This window comes from Diorhabda carinulata, chromosome 2 (assembly GCF_026250575.1).
Source record: "Diorhabda carinulata isolate Delta chromosome 2, icDioCari1.1, whole genome shotgun sequence".
Classification (NCBI taxonomy): domain Eukaryota; kingdom Metazoa; phylum Arthropoda; class Insecta; order Coleoptera; family Chrysomelidae; genus Diorhabda; species Diorhabda carinulata.
Window position 1 is genome coordinate 18,182,790 of NC_079461.1, and position 24,383 is coordinate 18,207,172.

Below are 24,383 nucleotides of genomic sequence, written 5' to 3' on the forward strand. Positions count from 1 at the left end.
ATACTAAAATAATACTGATGCAGGAAGTATAGTGAATTTCCAACAGAGGGACGATAGTTGCAAAAATTTGTTTCGATGTAAAGAGAAACTTTGCAGTTATAATTTCTAAAAAAAAAATCTGCCGAAATTTTTTTTACAGCGTTAACGGGATTTGACTCACAAATGGCGAATTCTGGAGGTTGATGACTTAGCCCCGTTCAGTTAACGGACGTAGTCAAAGTGTTATGATATATTAAAAGTAATAAGCCATGAAAAAGAGTTGCAAATAAATTCTTTAGAAAACAAACCCACATACAGGTGGCGCTAACACTTGCCAACAAGATTTTTGTAACACATGCGAGACCTTCATTTTTGAAATGGAAATACCCGTCCAATAATAGAAAAAATATTTGTTAAGCCCTAACACGTACCACTTATCAATAACTTAACCCGGCATTAGACAGGTCAAAAATAGTTACGAGTTGTGACACGTGGGGTGTAGCAAACCCCAAATTGATTCGGTTAGCGATGCTTTCTTGATAACATTGCCCTCTTAGTGGGTAATATCAGAATTTTTGTATTAAAATTTCATTTTTTGTTTTTATTCGATATTTCACGAAAGTGGATTCTTTTAGAGTCATTTTTCATGAGATACTTTTCTTATTTATTTGCTGAACAAATCGAAACAGAGTGTTATGATTAAAACTACAGGCTTCCAAACAAAAAAGCCGAATATAATTCTTGCTAGTAACAAAAAAGTTATTGTGTATTCACTTAGTACAATTTTTGCAATAGATGTCATTTGAACGTGGGCATTCAGAGCATCTTCCCTGTTGATTTGGCCTAGCCTTGTTTAAGGTGGCTTCGGATTTTCACCCAAAATTTTTCTGATATTGCCGTGTAAATCGAGAGCAAGCCTGGGGTTAGATTCCTTACACCATGTCATTCCATTTTTTCCATAAAAATTATGGATTTCAACCGGGTCTACGACGTTTTGTTGGCCGTCGACCGTCTGCACTTCTAAGTCAGGGTAATCACTACACACACTGACATTGTCTATTTCGTCGTCTTCTTCGGAATTATCCTCATCAATAAAGTCTTTGGAGACGTCTGTGCTCTTCTTCGTAATCTCCCATCAATACACGAGCTAATACAAGCGATAATTCACAAATAATAACCATAGTTCATAAAAATAAAGAACCTATGTAGAAACGATGTCACGAAAACAAAAACAAATCTGCTCAAAAAAAGTTTTAACTTTAGACAGGTCCTATTCGCACTGTGTCTATGCTGGAACTATGTTTTCAATAATCACGTGTGGAGGAATACTATTAGTTTGAAGGTACTGAGGCGCTAGCGTTGTTTGGCGGTCAATTTGAATATTTTTCCTATATTTTTCGAGCGCTGGGGTTTGCCATACACCACCTGTCTAATGACGGGTTAATAATCCCTGTTAATATTAGCATGTAGGTAATTTTATAAAAGGGCGGTTGATATCGATGAATTTTATGACCTGAAAAAATACCTGAACTGTATCATACAGAAAAATAAACATGAAAAATTAATATTCTGTTGAGTTTTATAGTAAGTGGTTCTCCGTTCATAGTCCAATAAGTGATTGTAAAGATGAAAATATCGAGAAAACGCGCCGCAGTTGCAAAGCTTCCCACAAACTTTACTATTTTTGTGGAGAATTAATGGTGATATCGCAAGCCAGGTCATTTTACGAAAATTTGAAAAAAACCTATTTCAAATATTTTGGTACTTTAATTGGAGACCAAGGCAATTAGTGAGCCCCCACTCGTGATATGTTAGTTGTAGCGTGTCATTGGTACAGTGGATGAATGGGAAGATGCTTTTTGAAATTCTAATGTTATGGCGGACACCTACTAACCATTTTGACGAATGCTATTTTTTTTGTCTAACAAAGACTGAAGGTTATTCTAAGAAAGGAAAGCACAAGATCAAGTATCCTAATTTGCTGTCTGCTTTACGACCTGTTTCCCATAACGAAGATTTACCAGTACAGATTGCGCCTTTAGATTCGCAACATATTGTTTTAGAAGATACTGGAGACAATGTATCATCAGGAAACTATCACCACTCAGAATTTGAGGACGAATAGTATTTTGTCAGTGTTTATGAAACTATTTAGAAAATAATGCGTTTTATCTTCATGATAATGTAAAATTTGAAATTTCAGATGTAAAATCTTTGCTACGTTTTGCGATCTGTGAAATTACACCAAAAACCACATATGAGAATTAAATTTTTCGTCGAATACAGTTCAGGAACTGGTAGTTATCTTAAAAGAAATATCAGCTCATTAAGAATGTGATATTATTAAGTGATATTTTCAATAACAGCTACAAATGATGTCGCGTGGAATAAAAATTTTATTCAACTGGATGTAAAATATTTCATGTCACAAAATTCACTACTACGATATCAATTTTTATCTTATTCAAAGTACGTTTATGAGTTTCTATCTACTGTTTTTTAAATATTGACGCACTGATTGCGCGATGTTGATTTCTTTGGAAATATTACGGGGATTTGAGTAAAAATAAATGGTTAAATTGAAACAAGCTAAAGCGTATCATTAAATTCCCTCTGGTGTGAATAAGACATGATTGCACACTCCTCATAATATTGCATAGTAAAAATGCTACAATTCAATTGAATTTGAATGGAAGATGTCAAAGAAATATTCCAAATACACTTCTTCTATAAAGGTTGTACATAATTCTCATGAAGATATTCCAAAATATTGTTTAAAGCGACACAGAAATGTTATTGAAGGGTAACTTGTATTTCGTAGTCGAAAGTTAAAGCTGTATGGAGAATAAACTTAAAAAAATATCAACGATAAAGAAAAGTTTTTTAACATATTGTCGAATAAAATTATTGATATGAGAAATAACTGATCGTATCCGTTAAAGTGTGTAATATATTATTAATTTCAAATTCAAATAAAAAGAATTTTTGAAGGAAGGCAAAAATACACGTATATTAAGTTGCGGCAGCTTTTTTAGGGGGGAGCGCCTGGACTGATACCATAATTTTTTACTATTTAATTGCTAATTTATTACCCAAAAAGCGATTTTATTGCTCAAGCGGTTCACGAGAAACGCGACTCCCCCCTACCTTAATATTAAGCTACGGCAGCCATATGCATTATCTCGGCAACGGTGAAAGCTATCGAAACGAGCTTAGCGCGATAATTTATTGCTGATTAGTTGCTGGAAGATGGCATGGGTCCCTGATCCCCAAAACCACCCCCCAAGACTCGACAACCCCTCGGCGGTCTTGAGCTACGGCAGCCCGGAAACGCTATCTCGGCGACGAAAATAGTTACGGACGCGCGCTCTTCGGGGTAATTTATTGCTAATTAATTGCTGAAAGATGGCATGGGTCCCGGATCCCGAAAACCACCACCAAGACTCCAACGTGACAACCCCTCGGCGGTCTTAAGCTACGGCAGCCCGGAAACGCTATCTCGGCGACGCAAATAGTTACGGACGCGCGCTCTTCGGGGTAATTAATTGCTGAAAGATGGCATGGGTCCTGGATCCCGAAAACCACCCCCATGATTCGATCTCGACAACCCCTTGGCGGTATGAAAATAGGCCCTCTAGTCGTTGAATTAACGCATTAACGTTTTGTTTACTCTAAAAAGATAGCTTGAGTTAAAAAATGTTTTTTTTCTAAATATTATCGAATTATCGAAGTTACGAAAAACTAATGCAATCAAAATAATTATTTACCTGTTTGCAAATATTCGTAGTCATTACACTCATACTTACTATACTTCACAGTTTGCTAGCATAGAAATTCCATTTTTGAAATTTGTTCTGGACTTTTTAGATAATGGTTTGAGCACTCGATCATATACATTAAGAGCACAAGTTCTCAGTGACATAATACCTCCAGAACCGTCGAAAATGAATAGTAAGACCCACTTGAATATTATAAAATGTCAAAGAGAAATTGGGTGGAGGGCCAGGCAACTGTTTAAAACTAATGACCAAGAAGACTGTCTTAGTGAAGATGAAGGGAGTACTAAAGAAAGTAATAATGACGAAGAAAGTAGAAATGATAGAAGTGTCGACGAAGACATCAACAGAAATAAACATGATGAAAACAAACCTTCATTTCTTGGTAGCATTTTGGAAAAAAACAAGTGCTTGAATAACAAATGTTCATACAAGAAAACTAATAGAATGATAACTTATTAAATAAAAGATGATGATTTGAAAAATTCTCATGAAAATACATTTATATTAGATTTCTGCGAGATTTCGTCCAGTAAATGTCCAAATTGTTTTGGAAAAACTGAAATCTGCATAGATAAAATAGGTAAATAATTATTTATATTTTTGAGGCTTCCCGGCATAACGGCAAAAAATTGTAATTATTTGATTGTAGGTGAGATAATGATGTTTAGCATTTTTAACGAAGAGGAGCAAAACATTCAATTCCGATTGAAGGATTTTCACAAGAAAATCGAAAATCCTTTGAACGAGACTGAGCCGCTATATCTCACTGGAGTGGTCGGATACATTGGTCCATCGGGTCCTCCACGAGTATTAAGAAAATCAAATGATGCACTCCTTGATAATGGTGAGGATGAACCACTTGGACATTACATTAGTTACTCCTATCGCCGAGAGATGGATGTTGGATGGCAGCCGATGATAATGAGAAAAATCAGAAGACAAAATATTGAAATGATTCCCACAAAGTAGTACCAAGATTGATTAAGTATGCTAAACGAAGAGATGAAGTAAAATAAAGTTGTCGATGTTCTGTTGTTGACTAATGTAAAAGTGCTTTATTTTCAGAAAATTTTTAATTCATTTCGCTTGTCCCTATTATCGTAATTAATGATGAAATTTGTGGTTACAATATTACCAAAGCCTCGTTCAAACGATAAATTCCAATATTTACAAATTGATCGTAATTACAACTTTTGCTTTATAAATGTGATATTTCCTTGCGCTATATACCTAACGCCCATTCGATAACAGCACCACTTAAAATATAAAAATCGACAAGGAGGTATCCCGACGTAGATTGATGAAAAGTCTTTAGTTTGATGAAGTGGCTTAGCTGCTGTAGGTATTTTTGCTCACGGCCTTCAACCCGCAGACCATCTAGCCAGCACATACCGTTTATACCGAAATGAAAATTTTTTCCGACTTTGCGGTTACAATAGCGCAGTGATTTTTAATCGTACGCTCGTAAAAAATAGAAAAACAACAAGTTGAAAGAAATTTAATTGTATTTTTCACAAACATCAATTTTTTAAATGAAAAATTATTATTTACCGCGTATATTAATAAACTAAAAATTGCAATAATTTTTTTGAACTGTTTTCATGTTTCGAAATGATCTTCCCATGCTTTAGAATAAGGTTACAATCGATTTAGATGTTTTCATAAATGGATGATTTTTATCAAGGTTCAGAGTGACCGGAAAGACAGCAACACGTCGGCAACACTGTGACACTGCAACACGTCGAGAGCAGCAAACAGATTGCAGACATTTTCACAAAAGCACTCAACAGAAAAGTTTTTGAGACACTTCGCTGTAAATTGATCAAGGAGGAGTGTTGAGAATTGATCAATTGACAGCTGACCCGAACCCAACCTAACCTTGACCCTATCCAACTTCACACTATACTTTTGTTTTATATAGAGTCAAAGTGGGTAATTATGTATTCTAATATATTCTGATTTTATTAAAAATTAGTAGGAGATAAGCACCTTTTGACAGTTTCATGTAATAGTGACACAAGCGAAAAGAAAGGCGAAAGAAAAACGTGCTCCGAAATTGTTATTCCGTTATTATTGTTATTTGAACGCACTTTGAAATCCTGTTCAATAAATCGAACATTGATCAAGATTGGACTCAATTTATTTGCAACTACAAACCCAAAATCCACTGTAAATTAACAACAGGTTATGGGCCCAGGGCAGCTGTAAAAGGGTTGTGTTGTAAATAAAGCCAGGAAAGCGATGGCGAAGTCCAGAAAGCAGTTTAAAACGTCAGAATCGGCACGCAGTCAGACACGCAGCCAGGCGACCACATCCGGCTCGCACAGCAAGTCAACGTTGAACAACGCACACGCAAGTCGTTTTAAGTCAGAAAATCGCCACGAAAGATTGTAAATTCATTTTGTTTATTTAAAAATTGTCAGAAGTCAGTCAAATTGTAGAATTTAAATGCAAAATGGATACTGTAAAATCTCAGTTGGAGATGTTAAGTGAAGATAGTCAGGGGAATGTCAATTTTATTTCTTGGCGATTTAAATTAAACCTAGTACTTAAGAACAAAGACCTGTTTGAGATTGTATCAGGCACGAAAGTCAGACCAGCAGGTGCTGCGTCAGATGCAACTGTTTCAGCTTGGACAAAGAAAGATGTCGAAGCTCAAACACTGATAGGTTTAAATGTAAACGGTAAGATAGCTAACAAAATTGCTAATTGTAAAACTTCCAAAGACATGATAGACAAATTAGTTAGTTTATATGGTACAAAGACTGATGTAACTTTAGAAACGTCCCGAATCAAATTCTTTACCTTTGAGTATGATGAGAGCAAGTCAGCAATAGAGAACTGTATGGAGATCATGGACTTGGCAGAGGAATTGTCAACTGAAAATGATCCAATGAGGGAAAGTTGGGTCATGACGAGGATTTTGAGTGTCTTTCCGCCAAAACTGGCACATTTCAGAACTGCGTGGAACAACGTGACGGGACATGCAAAGAACTTGGACACACTCATCGAACGTCTGAGACTTGAGGACGAGCAGCTTAGAGAACCGACGACAAACGCAGAGGGCAGTACCAGCAACGCTCTCATGGCAAAACGTGGAAAACAAGGCAGTGGTCGAGCAAGCAGGACAAGTCACAGTTCACATGTTACAAATGTGGGAAGCCAGGTCACGTGATCAAGGAGTGCAGAGGAAAGGCATGTCAGAAGTACATTGAGTATTGCAAGAAGAAATACTCATGTAACAATTGTAAGCAGAAAGGCCACTTCGCAAAGGATTGTCCATCCCGAGAAGAAGGAAATAAGTCAGCAAATGGAAAACCCAAGAAGGCATTTTTGACCACAGCTCTCTCGACAGTGGACAACGACATCTCGCAGGACAGGGCAACTTCATGGTATCAAGACAGTGGAGCCAGTCAACACATGACGTCTCATCGAGAATGGTTTGTACAGCTTGTCGAGCTGGACGAGCCAATCCCAATTGTGATCGGAGATTCAACTAGGCTAGATGGCGTTGCAGTCGGGAACATTGAGATGGAGGCTTTTGATGGTCAAAAGTGGTATCCAGTGGTACTTGAAGATCTGATCTATGTATCAAATCTCAACTTTAATCTTTTCTCAGTCAGTCATATGTTAGACAAGGGACATGTACAGAAGGCAGATGAAAACGAGTCGACATTCCATTGTAAGAAAAGCAACGAGGTTGTGGCTGTAGCAAGGCGCAAAGGAAATTTATACAAAATGATGCTCAGAAGAGAAGGACAGGAAGAAGAGGCAAGTTTGATGGTTCAGTCGATCAAAGTATGGCATGAAAGACTCGCCCATCAAAACGTGAAGTATGTGAGGGACATACTGAAAAGGAAAGGGATTAAGTATGTTGATGACTGGAATAATTATGTGTGCACAGGGTGCGCATATGGCAAGCAACATCGATCCGCACATCCGAACAATCCCAAGACAGCCCAGCAGCCGTTAGATCTTGTTCATGTCGACACTGGAGAGATGAACATCCCATCCCTGGGAGGAGCAAAGTATTGGCTCATGTTGAAGGACGACTTCACTCACTACCGAAGCTGTTATTTCATGAAGACGAAAAGTGAGGCCCCTGAGAAGATTGCAAGCTACCTGAGACTTGTAGAAAATCAACTAGGAAGGAGAGTGAAGAGCCTGAGATCGGACAACGGCACGGAACTGAAGAATGCAAAAACGAAAGAACTCATGGACAAGTTGGGAATCTTTCACACCTTTACGAATGTACACACGCCAGAGCAAAATGGAAGGGTTGAAAGAGAAATGAGAACTATTGTCGAAGCAGCCAGGGCAGCGATACATGAAGATGGATTGAACGAGAAATTATGGGCAGAGGCAATGAACCACGTGATCTTCACGATCAACCAGACAGGAACCAGCAACGTACCAGGAAAGAGTCCAGCAGAATTGTGGTTTGGAAGGAAAATGAAGATTGAGAAACTGCGACCTTTTGGCTGTGAATGTTATGTGCTGACCCAAGCACAAAAGAGAGGCAAAATAAATAGAAAATCAGAAAAGGGAATTCTGGTTGGCTATGACATTGATTCGCCCTGTTACAGGATTTACATGAAAGAGAAAAGAGAGGTCATTACTTCAGACAATGTAATCTTCGACGAGGAGAGGATACGACAGAGGCAAGGCACTGAAGTTGAGACATCGGCAACAGAGGGTACACCTGAGAAGAAAGATGAAAGCAGCAGTGAGTCAGACGAAGAAGAAGACAACTGGACGACTGGAGAAAGTGCTGAAGAGGAAAGTGAGAACGATAGTGGGACACAACCGCCAGAAGAAGAGCCAGGAAGGAGAAGTTTGCGAGATCGTCGAACTTTGCAACCACCACCGAGACTGAAAGACTATGTACTTAATAACAGACATGGAGGAATGAGCGCAAAAGTAGCCATGATTGGTGAAGCTGAAGACATTCCGGTGAGTCAGGCACTTAAAGATGAAAAGTGGAGAAAAGCAATGCAGGAGGAGTACAACTCGCTAATGGAAATGAAAACTTGGGAACTGGTGGACTGTCCTGAAGGAGTGAAACCTATCACATGTCGGTGGGTACTTCGAGAGAAAGCAGATGGAAGATACAAGGCCAGACTCGTAGCCAGAGGATTTGAACAGAAGGAAGGAGTGGACTACAAGGAAACATTGAGCCCAGTAGCCCGCCATGCATCGATTCGACTACTACTAAGTCACGCAGCGTCAGAGAAAATGAAGTTGGTACCGTTCGATGTGAAAACGGCATTCTTGTATGGAAATCTGGAACAAGTCATCTACATGAATCAGCCTGAAGGATTCGACGATGGATCAGGTAAAGTTTGCAGGTTGGATAAGAGTCTTTACGGACTCAAGCAAGCCCCAATGATGTGGAACGAGAGAGTCACTACACACTTTGTAAAGAAAGTTGGCCTGATCAACGCAGATGACGACCCGTGTATTTTCTACACCAAGGACAAGAGCATTATGCTCTCACTCTTCGTGGATGATGGACTGATAATTGGGAAAGATGAAAAGAGAATATACAGACTTTTGAAGGAGATAAGCAAGGAGTTTCAGATTACTTACAGTGAGAAAGTTCAGGACAAGTTGACGTACTTGGGCATGGAAATCAAGGTCGACAAAGATGGAATCTTCGTGAATCAGCCTCGGTACACGGAGAAGATCTTGAGGAGGATGAAACTCGAACAGTGCAACCCAGCATCCACACCGATTGAGCAAGGAATGATCACCAAGAAAACAGATTTCAAAAACGACGAGGCACTACCGGCGAAGAACAGCTATCGCGAGGCGATAGGGAGTTTGTTGTACCTTGCTACAATATCTCGACCAGACATCAGTTTCGCCGTGAACTACCTCAGTCGATTCTGCAACAATCCCATGAAAAGCTATCAGGCGATGGTGAAACGTGTATTCCAGTACTTGAGAGGGACAGTGACAGCAGGAATCTACTTCGGAGGAGGCAAAGAACTCGTAGCATACACCGATTCAGACTTCGGAGGAGACCCTGAGAAAGGAAAGTCGACAAGTGGAGTATTGGTGATGAGAGGAGGACCAGTAGTCTGGTACTCACAGAAGCAGCGTTTGGTAGCGACTTCAACCGCAGAAGCCGAGTACCGAGCCGCAGTGTCTGTGATTGGAGATTTGTGCTGGATCAAGAGACTCGCACTGGAACTTGGTATCCTGGAAAGTGATCAGCCGATCACTCTGAAAATCGACAACATGTCAGCGATTCACATGTTACAGAATGCACACGAAGGAAAGACAACCAGAGGCAAGAGACACATTGAGATACCACGAAAACACATTCAGCAACACGTCGGCAACACTGTGACACTGCAACACGTCGAGAGCAGCAAACAGATTGCAGACATTTTCACAAAAGCACTCAACAGAAAAGTTTTTGAGACACTTCGCTGTAAATTGATCAAGGAGGAGTGTTGAGAATTGATCAATTGACAGCTGACCCGAACCCAACCTAACCTTGACCCTATCCAACTTCACACTATACTTTTGTTTTATATAGAGTCAAAGTGGGTAATTATGTATTCTAATGTATTCTGATTTTATTAAAAATTAGTAGGCAATAAGCACCTTTTGACAGTTTCATGTAATAGTGACACAAGCGAAAAGAAAGGCGAAAGAAAAACGTGCTCCGAAATTGTTATTCCGTTATTATTGTTATTTGAACGCACTTTGAAATCCTGTTCAATAAATCGAACATTGATCAAGATTGGACTCAATTTATTTGCAACTACAAACCCAAAACCCACTGTAAATTAACAACAATATGGCTGCCATAGCTTAATATTAAGGTAGAGGGGAGTCGCGTTTCTCGTGAACCGCTTGAGCAATAAAATCGCTTTTTGGGTAATAAATTAGCAATTAAATAGTAAAAAATTATGGTACCAGTCCGGGCGCTCCCCCCTAAAAAAGCTGCCGCAACTTAATATACGTCAAAAATACCAAAACTAAAACAACATTCTGTTATTAAGGCTATGTTTGGATGCGCAGCTAGAGTTTGACTGTCAACAACTGCCATTTCAGAGGAGAAGGAACTTATTTCGTTGATAGACAAAGATCAATTGCAAAATATTTTGACTCCAATGATGGTTTCTTCTCAAACTGATAATGAAAAAGTAGTTAAACAAAGAGTTTTAAATTGAAAGTACGATGAAGTTGAGCAAAACTCTGCAAATTATGTTATAACGAATTTAATGTTCAAAGAGAAAAGTCTAAAAAATGTTTAGAAATTCAAGCAAAAAATATGAAATTCTAGTATTCCAGTGTCTGAAGTTGATAGAGAATAGATGATGCCAAATCTAGTTTAGCTGACATCATGAAAATAACCGAAGAAGTATTTTTCCAATTGGGCACAAAAAACGGCCGCATAAAACGATGAATTCCCAATCCCAGTTCAATTAATTAAAATCAAAGAAGTACTGGATGTAGAAATATCGCTTCGGTCGGTTGCTATATTTCAAAGTTTAGGTACTGGTCAGAGATTTAAGAAATGTTCGTGTAAGACCCAGTGTGTTAACAAAAAATTTTTTGTTCTAGAAATAATGTTCTTTGTAATTCCCAGTGTCATTTTGGTAATCCTTGTTGTAACAAATGATTTTATGGTACGATTCCATCAATACAATTTATACACTGCATAAATTAGATGATTTGCTTCTTTTTCATTCTTATTGTCTATCATTCATTTATTTATAGAATACCTAGTTATTTCATTTTAGATAAATTGTTTATTTTACACTTTAACTGTGTCTCGGACACGATCAGTTATTTCATGGAATAACTGGGTATTCAATGAAATAACTGCAATATACACTTTAACGGTAACATAATAACGAAATAGATCGAAAGTAATTCTCTTTAACCGGATACAAAGAAACCCGGAATATTTTTTACAGTAGGACTAATAGTGCAGACATTAAAGCTCAAAATAGTGTCAAACCTCCGAATTCTTTAATGCAGCTCCGATTTTCCTGAAAATTTAGAATTAACCTCATCTTAACCTCCATATCAAGATCTACATGGTCGCAAGGTGTGCAAATTGTTTTTAAGGGGTGAAAACCAACCCTTATCAAAAAATATCAATATTATAGTTTTTCCTACTTTTTTCAATTCAAAGGTTTTTCGTTTTGCACTATAAATAACATTGTCTGATAGAAAATTTATATATTTTGAAGTATCAACCTTTAAAAATCTTTAAAAACTACCTTTCTGATGAAAATAATATGGGAAAAAATCTTAACGATTTAAAACATTGCAATCTCATTTTTACTGTGAAAAATTCATAGCATTTTAATAAAATTTATTTGGTTATCGATTTTTATTATTCAACCCTTAAAAACTTGCAGAGAATGAAATAAAAATAAAGCTAATAACTGCCAACTTTTAGATTTTGTATTCTTTTTGGTATTAAAGTTTCTTGTCTCTACTTGATTTAATTTTTAATTGTCTATACCTACAGGCAACTTAGCATGAATAGAAAAAATCCGTGCGCCAAAAACTTTTTCATATCCTATAATTTACAAAAAAATTTCAAATTTTTATTTTTTATGTGATTCCATCAATTTTGAAACTATCACATTCTACAAAAAAATATTTTAGAGGTAATTTTCAGGGCTACAAGCTTGAGACCTTCCACATTTTAATTATAAAAGGTCAAAGGGCTGTGGATGAGCAATCCTCGTACTATATAGACGACTAATTTCGTTAAAACTGCGTCAATTTTTATGTTACAATAAAAATAAAAAAAATAATCGTCATAAAAAATGCTTCACTTTGATTGTTTATTCGTTTTTGTATCTCATATAGTTATGGAGAAGATATTACTAAAAATTTTTTTGGGAAAATAAAAAAAAAGTATTATTTAATGCTCATTTTATTCAAAATTATGCATTTCTAATCAGCCAAACTTTCAGATGCCGTGAATAACATCCAAATAAAGTATTTGGTAGAAGAAATAAGTTTAATTTTGATTTTCAATGAAGTGGCATTATTTTTAGTGCTATTTTTTATCTTTAACTATTTTACACCATATTTCACTGAAATTCCAGTCGAAATGACTTTTATCTTTTATCATTTAAAAGGTCTTTTCAAGCTGTTTAAAAAGTATTCCATCACTTTTTGTTGAAAAATGTACCCTTTTCCCGTTATTTAAGGTGCTTATGCTTAATTACTTGAAACAAAAGCTATTAAAGTATTTATAACTTGCTTTAAGTAGAACATAAAGATCTTAAAATATAGCTTAATTTCTTTGTTTTTTTTATTAGCTTTATTTTTGTTCATCGCAGTTTTTTCAATAAAATGCATCATTACGGAGTTATACGTAAAAAACTATTGAAAAATGTTTTTTTTTGACGAAAAATCGTACTTTTCAATTGCGAAAACTCAAAAACTATTGATCTAGCGATAAAACTTAAATTTGCCGATCTTGATGAAAAATGTTCCACCCTCGAAAAGGGGGTTAGGTTAGGTTAGGCTTATGAGTAGTGCTAACAGAAACCCGAAGAAAAGCATATTCACTATCAAGTAATTTCGAAATTTGTACGTTTTTATATCAAACAGTATAGTTGAGGTGATAATTTTCAAGCTTAGATAGATTAGGTGATGCTATTTACTTGTAGCACATCTATTTTTTCAGTTTAAACTCAAGCATGTGGAAATTGATTGGATACTGCAACTATTAGGGAAACAAAAACTCCTTAATAACAAACACCACAAGCTGCACAGGTTATCTAGAAAGGTGAAAAGCAGAAAATGAAATATTTTTGACAGTGAAAAGTTTGTTTGATTTTTTTGTATATTATAAACTGCTAATTATAACAAAGTTGAGACATTCCTTGGCTCAAATAAGATCTTGGTTTTATTATATTTTCCATTTCAAGACTTGTAATTTTCAACAATTTTAACTCGTGTTTTTATCAGTATTTTGTGCTTAATGAAATTTACTACCATCGATATCAATTACTTCTGGATGTGATCAAACTCTTGTGTCTCAAAATAACCATATAATTTTCCAAATCAACGCGGTTTCCACAAATTTCGATATTTCTTATATCATGGTATAAACTCTTGCAAAACACAATCAATGCAACGGTTTTACTTAGAAAAAACTCATATGGGATTCGTTTATTCCAGTATAAAGCCAAAGTTTAGTTAATATAATGCCACAAAAAATTCGGCTGCATTCATTTTATTATAAATAGGATTGAGGTAAATAATAAATTAATAAATTGTAGTTAATTCGCTTACGAAATTAATTATGTTCATTCAACTTTGTAGAAATATTGTAATTTTAAGTTTAATAAATTTTCGGAAGTCGAAAATATAACTGGCGACGTAACTCAACAGTAGACGTTAATATGTAATTATTTTTGCGTTTCTTTATTTTACTTCACAAGTTTCAGTGTTTTTTGAATATTTTGTTGATATTAAACGGCATTGAATGTTAGTTAATCAATTGCGAACATTTTAACTAACAATGAATGAAATGGGAAGGGACTCATAATAAAAATTTTATTGTTAGAATACAAGATTTGATTTCAATTATAAAATAAAATTCAAAGATGAAAGTGTAAAAAATTTTATTCGTCACGAATTGAAATAAGATTGACGAGATTCAAAGTTATTTCTTCCTCTGAAAAAGCAAATGTGGGTTATGTGAAGAAAAATCCAGGACATTCTAAAAATTATAACGCAAATAGATCAAATTACGTAAATAACTATCAGATTTTTATTAGTATAAATATGAATAATGAATCTAGTTCATTCAATGAATCTTGTTAATTAAATAATTAAATAACTCAATTCACCAACTTGCTTTTTAAAAACAGTTTATTTAGCAAACTGAGGATTTAATAATTTAAAGTTATAATTGGTTACACTAATCTGACGGAGTACTAGACGAATATCAAATTGAATGAAGGAAGTATTAGTTTTACAGGCTTCTTTATATATTAGTTCTTATAAAATAATAATTATAAAATTATATAAATATATTTATGATTCATTATATTCACATTAATAATAATTAAATAATAGATAATTGAAGACGATACCTGAAGTTGAAACTATAAAACTGACAGAAATACTGAATACAGACAATTTGTAGCAACGAAAACTTAATGAGGTTAGAGTTCATAATAAGAAATAAGTAATTGATGATGATGCACTGCGGTGAAAAGGGTTGTTTCGAATTACTCAACTCAAACGTGAAGTGAATTAAGTTCATTCGCTTGAAAAATTGTGAATTGTATTTTTTGTAACAGTAAAGTTTTAAATAATAGATTTTCAAAAGTAAAATCTTCAACTTCAGTTTTAATACTTTGATTTCCAGAAATATTGGGTTTATCAATAGAAAACCTTTTATATAATAATAAATATAAATATAAAAGTTTTACAAGGGTTATCTGAAAAGACAGATGACATTTTTTCCCTAATCATTTTTATTTTTCGTAATAATCTTCTTTTAAATCTATACACTTTAACCAGCGATAGTTTGATATTTTTAACCCTTTTAAATAAGGTACGCGATAACGTCCACGTGTGATGAGAATCTCTCTCCTGCAAATTGAATTTCAAGGTTAGGAAACAGTTCAAAGTCGCTGGGGGCCAAATGTAGTGAATACGGTGGATGGTCAATTAATTGGAAGTACATTTCGTGGATTTTATGAGTTATGACGATCACCAAAATGAGATACGTGCATTGTCTTATTGGGACAACACTTTACATACATTATTTATTACAGTATAAATTCCATGTTGTGATAAGTATATGTATAGTATTGAACTTAGGTACATACTTCGATAAAAGAACAAAAAGCCGATAAAGATTGAACTTGTTCCTACTTTGATTTTATTACCTATGTAGTTTATTTAATTATTGGGGAGTTTTGATATCAAAATATTTTTTAAAAGTTCACAGATATATCATAAATAAAGTACTAATGTTATATCACATTAAAATAATATCAGTCGATTCCATAAACTCTCTCATGGATCTTAGCAATTTATTGCTTTTGTATAAGGTACGTATATATATATATATATATATATATATATATATATGGTCTCTTTTGTTTCAAATTTATTTTAATTTTAATAATAATTCTTTAAAAGAAACATAAATATTGACGCTTCGACTAATTCTAAGTCTTTACCAGTTTTTAACCTCCAAATTTTTGGAAATGGAATCAGACACTATAGCTGAAAAGTTTCCTAGCACCTCTAAAAAGGATCAAAAAATAATGTCAACTTGAAACCAAATTTCACAGTATTTTTTATTGACCTATTTATAGTGTACACCAATGCAAAATATTGTTAATATATACTTTTATTTGTTTATGTTTCTAAATGTTCTTGATGTTAGGTCTTTTCTGTTTCAAAATTAGTTCATTTTTTTATAATAATTTTTTAAAAGAAAGATAAATATTGACGTTTCTACTTTTCTTCAAGTTTTTATCAAAAGATGATACTGACACTGACAATTTGCGTTTTTATATTAATCAATAGATTGCCCACATCATGAACATCGAAATAAGAATAAAATCAAAATAGAAATTTGTTCTAAAATTCTATCTCAAATATGCAGTAGTAATCAATTGAATTATTTGTAGTTTTATTAGAATTTACAAAATAGAGCTATAAATTTTACTTGAATTATTTAGGTCCTTTTTATCATTTATAGCTTTTGTTCTTATGAATGTGAACCATTTTGAAAAATTCTCTTTTGCGAGTATTAGATTCCGTTTCAAGAATTTTTGAGTCTTTTTGATATTTCATGGTTTTTTAATGCAGTTCTATTTTTTTTATCATATTGATGATCTCTTAGTCTATTTTCTAGATACTGAGATGTCTGCCTTATATAGACAGCGTCGCAATTAGTACAAGACATTTGATACATAATATTACTGCTTTTGTGTTTTCGTGTCTTATATTTTAATTCACTGAAATAATCGGATTTTTGTCGTTTATGACTTATACTAATATCATATTTATTTAAATAAATCAATAATCAATTGTTGGGAAAGTCCTTGTACATATGGTAAGGAGAAATGTTTTGGGTTTTGATATTTTGCTTCTGTATTGTTTTTAAACCGATTGCAGTATCTGTTTATCCTTTTCTTGAATATGTTATTTATAATTTTTTCCAGATAATTATTTTCTTTCAATGTAGTTTTTGCTTTTTGAATAGTTAAGCATCTTAATTCAGGATCTGACAGTTGGACAGATCTATCAGCCAAACGTATTATCACTGATCTTTTTTGTGACATAGGATGACATGAATTGAAGTTCAAATATCCTGAGGACTAAGATGCAAAGCAGTTGTACTTAACAAAATCCACCTGCTGTAGTAAAAGTAGACTTAATTTTTATTTAAAGAATAAAATTACTGATGAAAAAATTAATGTTCCTATTCTAAACGCCTGGAGTGCTTTATCCATTTTTTAACTAACACCATTTCAAATAAAGCTGGTAAGAAGTTATATCTTGAGTTTCCCAATGATATGCATTTAATTTATACTTTTCTTATATCAAGAGTGTGAAAGTGTATTTTTCATTTTTTTTAACTGTACCTTGAATTGAAGTTGTTTATTATAAGAATTGTATTTTTTATTTATGTTTTCATTTTGATTCTTTGGTACGGCAGTAATGCAATCATCTACATATCAAAAAAAGAATATCAAGAATATTCATATCAAGTTTGCTTAAGAACGTTTCCTCAAGATCTTCCATTACTAATTATGCTGTAACACTTGAAATGGGTCCCCAAAGCAAAACCATCAATTTGTTTATATATTTTATTTCCATGTTTGAAATATTTTGTGTGAATTTTATAGTTTTTATAAATTCGTTTAGAAGTATTTCTGTATATTCTTCAATTTTGACCTATCTTTTACTTAGATATTTTTCACAATAATAATACGAATATTTGTATATAGAGAAACCACATCTAACGACATAAATACATATTTGTTCGAAGGGTCTTGTTTAAATTTTTTGTAAGAGATCTTATCGTTTAATAATTTCATCATTTTATTATTATAATCTTCTCATCTCATGATAACAGTTTCATTAGATTTATCTGCTTTCAAAATTTTGAGATTTCTATTTTTATTTATGAATTATTGGTTTTTAGTTATATTTTGAAGTTTGATATTGCTCTGTTGCTGTTTGTTTTTCAATTTATTTTTGAAATTATTGATAATATTACAAGTATCTTACAAGATTACAAGACCTAAATAATTTAAGTAAAATTTATAGCTCTATTTTGTAAATTCTAATAAAACTACAAATAATTTAATTGATTACTGCTATATATTTGAGATGTAAGGAGCGAAGAAAAATAAATTTTTTTCTTATTAGAACACATTTCTATTTTAATTTTATTCCTATTTTGATATTCATGATGAAGGTGATCTATTAATTAAAATAAAAACGCGAATTGTCTGTGTCAATATCATATTTTGATTAAGACTCAAAATTAGTCGAAACGTCAACATTTACCGTTTTTTTAAATTATTATAAAAAAATGAACTTATTTTGAAACAGATGAGACCTAAAATCAAGAACATTTAGAAACATAAACAAATAAAAATATATATTAACAATATTTTGCATTGGTGTATAGTATCAATAGGTCAATAAAAAATACTGTGAAATTTGGTTTCAAGTTGCTGTCGGAATCGATGTACGTTATTTCTGATTTGGTGGTGTTAAAAACTGGTGAAGAAGTAGATTATTGCAAGTAAACTAATAGAATATAATCCTAATTTATATCATTTAATAGCTGCGAGAGGGATACTAGCAGTGACAATTTTGATGGTAAACTTCAAAATGTGAAAATTAGAAAAACTACTGAATTGAGATTTTTTATAAACATTTCGATAATGTTTTTTAGAAACCCAATTTTGTAACCTATATTATCCACAAAAATATATTTTGTGATGATAAATATAATTGAAAAATTTTTAACTTCGTGCATTTTGAAGTCTTTAATGAGATATTCCATCAAACTTCCAATACCGGTTACCAAAGTTATAATCACGTCTTTTCTTTGGAATACAATATTTTTATAGCATTGAACAAAGGGTCATTTCAAACATTAAATACTTACAAGAAAATTTGGAACTGAAATAATTATTATTTTTCAATTATTCTAAGAGTATCCAGCATTCACAATGATAAAAATTTAAAAATTGAGATTCATATGGAATGAAGTAATTTAAATAATATTCAGTATCAAACATTTAATTTTGCTGATATTTTAAATTTGCATAAAAGCTTTTTGAAATATTCCGCGCCAAAATCTTTAAAACTTTTAGGTTAGGGTGAACTCGCTCACGAAAACTTTGTAACATAAGTCCATGCAACAAATAGTATTTTACTTACATGGAATATAAGCAGAAGCCCCTTCGCTGGAGTGTTTGTGCACTACTGCAAGCCCATCGCTGGCGGCCAGGCGTCGGCCGCCTCGTCGTGACCGTTGCCTCTGACTCTGACGATACTCACGTTTTCTCTTCGTAGAAGGCCGCGATTGCGCAAGGCTTCGCTTACCACGCGCTGACTGGCATCACCAGGACTTTGTCGACGATATCATCCCCGCCGTCCCACACAAATATCTGCTATTGGTTGACGCACGCATGTCATTTTTCACTTCAAAGCCACTTGTTGAGAAAATTCCTGGCGTCTACCAAATTTATTCATTAAATCGAGCTAACTTTGGACCCACTGCCTTCAAATACCAAATCCTATCCAAGCTTGAATGTTTATTCTTTTTACTACATCAACATATACCCCACGTTTTCAGGATCCAATTGGATATAGTGAATTGGATTAATGACATATTAGAATATTCAATTCGTGTAATAAATTTGAAGTTTTTTTGTTGTACTAGTATTGTTTGAGATTACTACTCCAGGGAGCACGTAGACGAAATCTTTATTATAACATCATATCAATTGTAACATACATAAGTTTAATTCAGATGCAATGAAAAATTTTCGGATACAAAATAAAAAAGTTCACTATCTACCCCGACTCTAATTAATTTAAAGTCTTTCTATAAATAATAGAGTTTCTCCTGATCTCCGAGCTTCTGCTGAGAATTGATGATTTTATTTAGTTTGTTCTTGCAGCTATTATTCTATAGATAAACACTGGCGGCCAAAAATTGAGGTCACCTTGAAATTTTCATGTTCTTGAGGCGAAATTCAACATTTTGTTGTTAGTGAAGATATGGAACGAACAAAATGATAAAACTTGACACCAATAACGTGTATTCCCTTCTTTTGCATTGATGACTACTTGAAGTCGGCGCGGCATACTTTGAATTAAGTTGCAACAGCAATATTCTCAGCTCCTGAGCAGTTCTTGGTGCTGGTGTGTGTCTGCGGATCAGTCGTCCCAACTCGTCCCAGACATGTTCTATAGGATTTATGTCTTGCCTGCGGGCGGGCCAGTCGAACCGCCTAATTTCTACCTCATTCAGATACTCCCTGAAAATTATGGCTGTATGTGGTCTCGCATTATCTTGCATAAAAATGCCACGTTCCCCCATAGTCATCACAAAAGCCATAACATGGTCTTCTAGTATCTCCGTAATGTACCTGTAAGATATTAGGGAGCCATTTTCTATGATGACCCACTCTGTACGAGTTTGTGCAGTGATTCTCGCCCAAACCATAACTGACCCACCGCCAAATGGAAGACGCTCGTCAATACAAACTTCAACATATCTTTCACAAGGTCTTCTCCACAAACAGCTCCAGTCATCATCATTCCAACGCGATCTCTGGCAAATGTCAATCTTGCAGTCCGGTGCTGACGTTGCAACGGGGGACCTGTAGCCATTCTTCTGCACGACAGTCCAGCAGCATGAAGTCTTCTTCTAACGGTCCATTCACTAACGTTGACATTTCTCCCTCCTTCCAACTGATTTCGTAGTGAAACCGCAGTAGCTGTTTTATTCCGCAAACTTCATCATCTCGTTGAGTGGTAACTCTTTTTCGCACAGACCCTGGTCTTCTAGTGATCAGGCCAGTCTCCAGAACTACACACTTTGCACACCACAAAGACTAGCACCAACAATTCTTACAGTTTCACGTTGCCCCCGACCATTTTGTAACAGCGCAACAATTCTTGCCACAACAATCGGATCTAAAGACATTATGGACCTGTTAAATCACTACACTTTACAATCGTTAGGTTTTATACAAAGAATCAACAGTAAATTGGAAAATAAACAAGGGAAATGTTAATGTTCAAGTAGCGCAAAGGAAAAAAATTTGCTATAACGCCTACTGATTCTTATCAATATTGACGCAAAAAATTATTTGCAATTTCTAAAGAGACCTCAATTTTTTGCTCGTCAGTGTAGTAGCTGTGACTGTGACTAAGACATTCTACAGAGCGTTCACGTAATTATATCTATTTAACGGCTGGACATTCAAACAAAGAAAACGAAATAACTATAAGGAGAATGTTTTGAATAAAAAAAATATTTGTATGGTTTGTAAAATTTTCCACATCATTTTCTATTGTATAGACTTTTTTTTAAATAAAAAAGTGAAGTTTTTCTAAAACTTTATTTATTACATGGAAGCCTGTACTTTAATCTACTTTTGAACTAATTTCCACTGCAATGGACATTGAACTGCCTGTTATAATTGCAAGATAATTTCCTGTTTCAATGTGCATGGTACCTTACTTCAGATGTCAGCATATTGATAGGAAATGTAAGTTAATATGTAAGCAATTTTGGTTGGTTCGATCCATCCGGGTCGACGGCTTATTATTATTATTATAACTATGATCGTTGTCCAGTACAGACATGTAACGTTATCAATATACGTGTGAGAGATTTTTGAACTTCCATTATTCTAGCGAATAGCTAGATCATGTCCCCCTTTTTACCCTAACGGACACATTCTTCACATGGCGATCCTGCCAGCCCAAAATAAATTAAAATGTTGAGTGGAAAGTGGCTAAATGTGCAAGTAAAGTGATAGCAGAAATGGGATCATCACAATCAAAAGAAGAGGTAATTATAGCACAAAGCGGTAATAGCGGAGGCAGTACCACCAGTTGGAGCCAGAAGTTTTCCATATCTGAAGTTTTGGGATTGATTGCTTTTGTACATTTTTGTTCCTTATCATATGGCGACTTACTCGTCGTTGCAAGAAAAGTTTGGAGAAGAAGATCAGAGAAGAGATCCAAAACAGCAGAGAAAGTGTTGTGTAGTGCAGTGTAAACTGTGATGTGTCGCAATCGCAAGGAGTTCAAAATTCAAGACGTTGTGTCCAAGCGTCTCGGAAATTTCAAAATTGAAGAATAAAAGATAAGTGTTAATTTTAGTCAATTATTATCCATGAGCGATCTTGAGGATATTAAAAATTTGTATGAGGAATTTAGGGTATTTTTAAGAAATTTAGGTAAAGACAATCAGCAGCGTAGAAACGATATAATTTTAATTAAGAGTAAACTCAGTAAATTAGATAGGTTAAAAGAAGAATATGAACTTGCAAAGCAGAATTTTAATAAAAGCACTCATAGCGAAGATGTGACAAAGAAAGCTAAGAATTATGTTCAAATAAATGACAAAAATATTGCAGAAATTAAACAAATTTTAGAAACTAGATCAATTAATATTACCTCTAATAGTAATTTAGTCGAAACAGCAGAAATGGCTGAAGAATTTAGTTTAAGAACAGCAGCAAACTTATTGCCTTCTGTGGACGATACAGAGAATACTACTAAACAATTAATTGATGCTGTAGAATTGTATGACGGTTTGTTAAATGTCGCAGGAAAAAATTTGTTAACTACTTTTGTGTTAAAAACGAAACTTAGTCAAAGTGCGAAACTAAGGTTAGAATCAAATTACAATTCTAATGCCGATTTAATTAAAGATATTAAAGCTAATTTATTAACAAAAAAATCTGCTGCAGCGTTGTCAAACGAATTACATAGCGCGAGACAATTAGAAAAATCAATAGATGAGTTTGGAAAATCATTGGAAGATTTACTGGTCAATCTCACATTAGCACAAGCAGATGGAGATGGTGGCGCAGTCAAAATTTTAAGAGTGGCTAATGAAAAAATTGCAATTAATGCGTTTGCTAATGGTCTACGTAACCATGAACTGCGAACAGTTATTAAGGCGCGAAATTATGCAAAATTGAAAGACGCGATTAGTGGCGCGAAAGATGAGGAAATTTCAAAGAAAGCTTCATCTTCAGCACAAGTTTTTCATACGCGTAACAAGAGTGATTCGAGACAAAATAACGCGTATAGGGGTAATTCGCGTTCAAACGGAAACAACAGGGGAAGTTATAGAAATAATAGCAATCACACTAACAGAAATAATAATTATAATTCCCGGAATAGCAATTACAATAACCAAAACAATCGTTAGCGTGATAATAATAACTTTAGAGGACGAAATAACGGTCGTTATAATAACAGAAATCAAAGATCAGGTAATAATAGATACAATCAAAATAATAATAATCAAAGATGTAACGTGATAGGAAGTGGTGAAAACAGAGAAAACGGTAGTACCAGTAGGAATAGTAACAATAATGAATCGAATGAAGTAAATACGTTTTTTCGATCCTAAAATTGAACAGGAAGATAGTATTTTAAGTTTATGTATAAATGGATTAAGTTATGTACCTATTAAGTATAGGATGAATGGGTTAAACTTATTATTAGATTCAGGAGCTACAGTAAGTATTATTTTTGCATCTCATTTGAGTGACAACCAGTATATTGATTCCTCAGAAAAAATTAAAATCAACGGTATAGCTGGTTCAACATATGCAAAAGGAAAAACAAATATTACATTTTTATTAGGAAATACTAAAGTTAGTCATGATTTTCATGTTGTAGATGAATGTGGTAGCGATATGCATGGAGTTTTAGGAGCTGATTTTCTTTTGAAACATGCAGCTATTATTGATTACGAAAAATACTTATTTTTATTTTGGAATAAGGGTGAGAAAATTTCAATACCTCTTGATTCAAAATTCAATTATTGTACAACAATACCACCAAGGTGTGAAATAATAAAGCATTTTTTGGTAGATAACAATGACGATAGTGTAATCGTATCCCAAGAAATTTGTAAAGGTGTATATGCAGCGGGACTAATTGTTAGACCTGTTAAAAATATGATTCCGGTTAGATTATTAAATAGTACCGATAGAGAGATTAAGCTGAAAAATTTTAAACCTAGAATTGAGAAATTATCGAACTTTGATATTTGTAACTTTGAAAAAACTAAATTTTCAGTAGACCGTATTGATAAATTATTGAATAAAATAAATGTAGAAGGGTTAAGTAACGAGGAAAAAACGTCAATTCATAAAATATGTGCAAAATATGACGATGTGTTTCACCTGGACAATGACACACTTACAGTAACTAATGTTTATAAACAAAAGATCCAGTTACAAGACGGAGCAACGCCCGTTTACGTGAAACCGTATCGGTTGCCGCACGCACAGAAAGCAGAGATTCATAAGCAAATTGACAAAATGTTAGCGGACGGTATTGTAGAAAAAAGTAAATCAAGTTGGAATAGTGCTC

The 24,383-nt window shown here is 34.0% G+C and overlaps 1 protein-coding gene and 1 long non-coding RNA gene across 2 annotated transcripts in view; one reads left to right on the forward strand and one right to left on the reverse strand.

The window, feature by feature from the left end:
* Positions 1-19,384, reverse strand: part of LOC130903099 (synaptic vesicular amine transporter) — a 163,372-nt gene extending 143,988 nt beyond the window's left edge. The window contains exon 1 of the mRNA XM_057815361.1: positions 19,185-19,384. The gene's annotated coding sequence lies outside the window, so the exon portion shown is untranslated. The remainder of the gene's footprint in view (positions 1-19,184) is intronic.
* Positions 4,076-4,963, forward strand: LOC130903106 (uncharacterized). Its single transcript, XR_009060535.1, has 2 exons — positions 4,076-4,338; positions 4,408-4,963. It is a non-coding gene; the product is annotated as an uncharacterized LOC130903106 (long non-coding RNA).
* Positions 19,385-24,383: the final 4,999 nt, after the last annotated feature.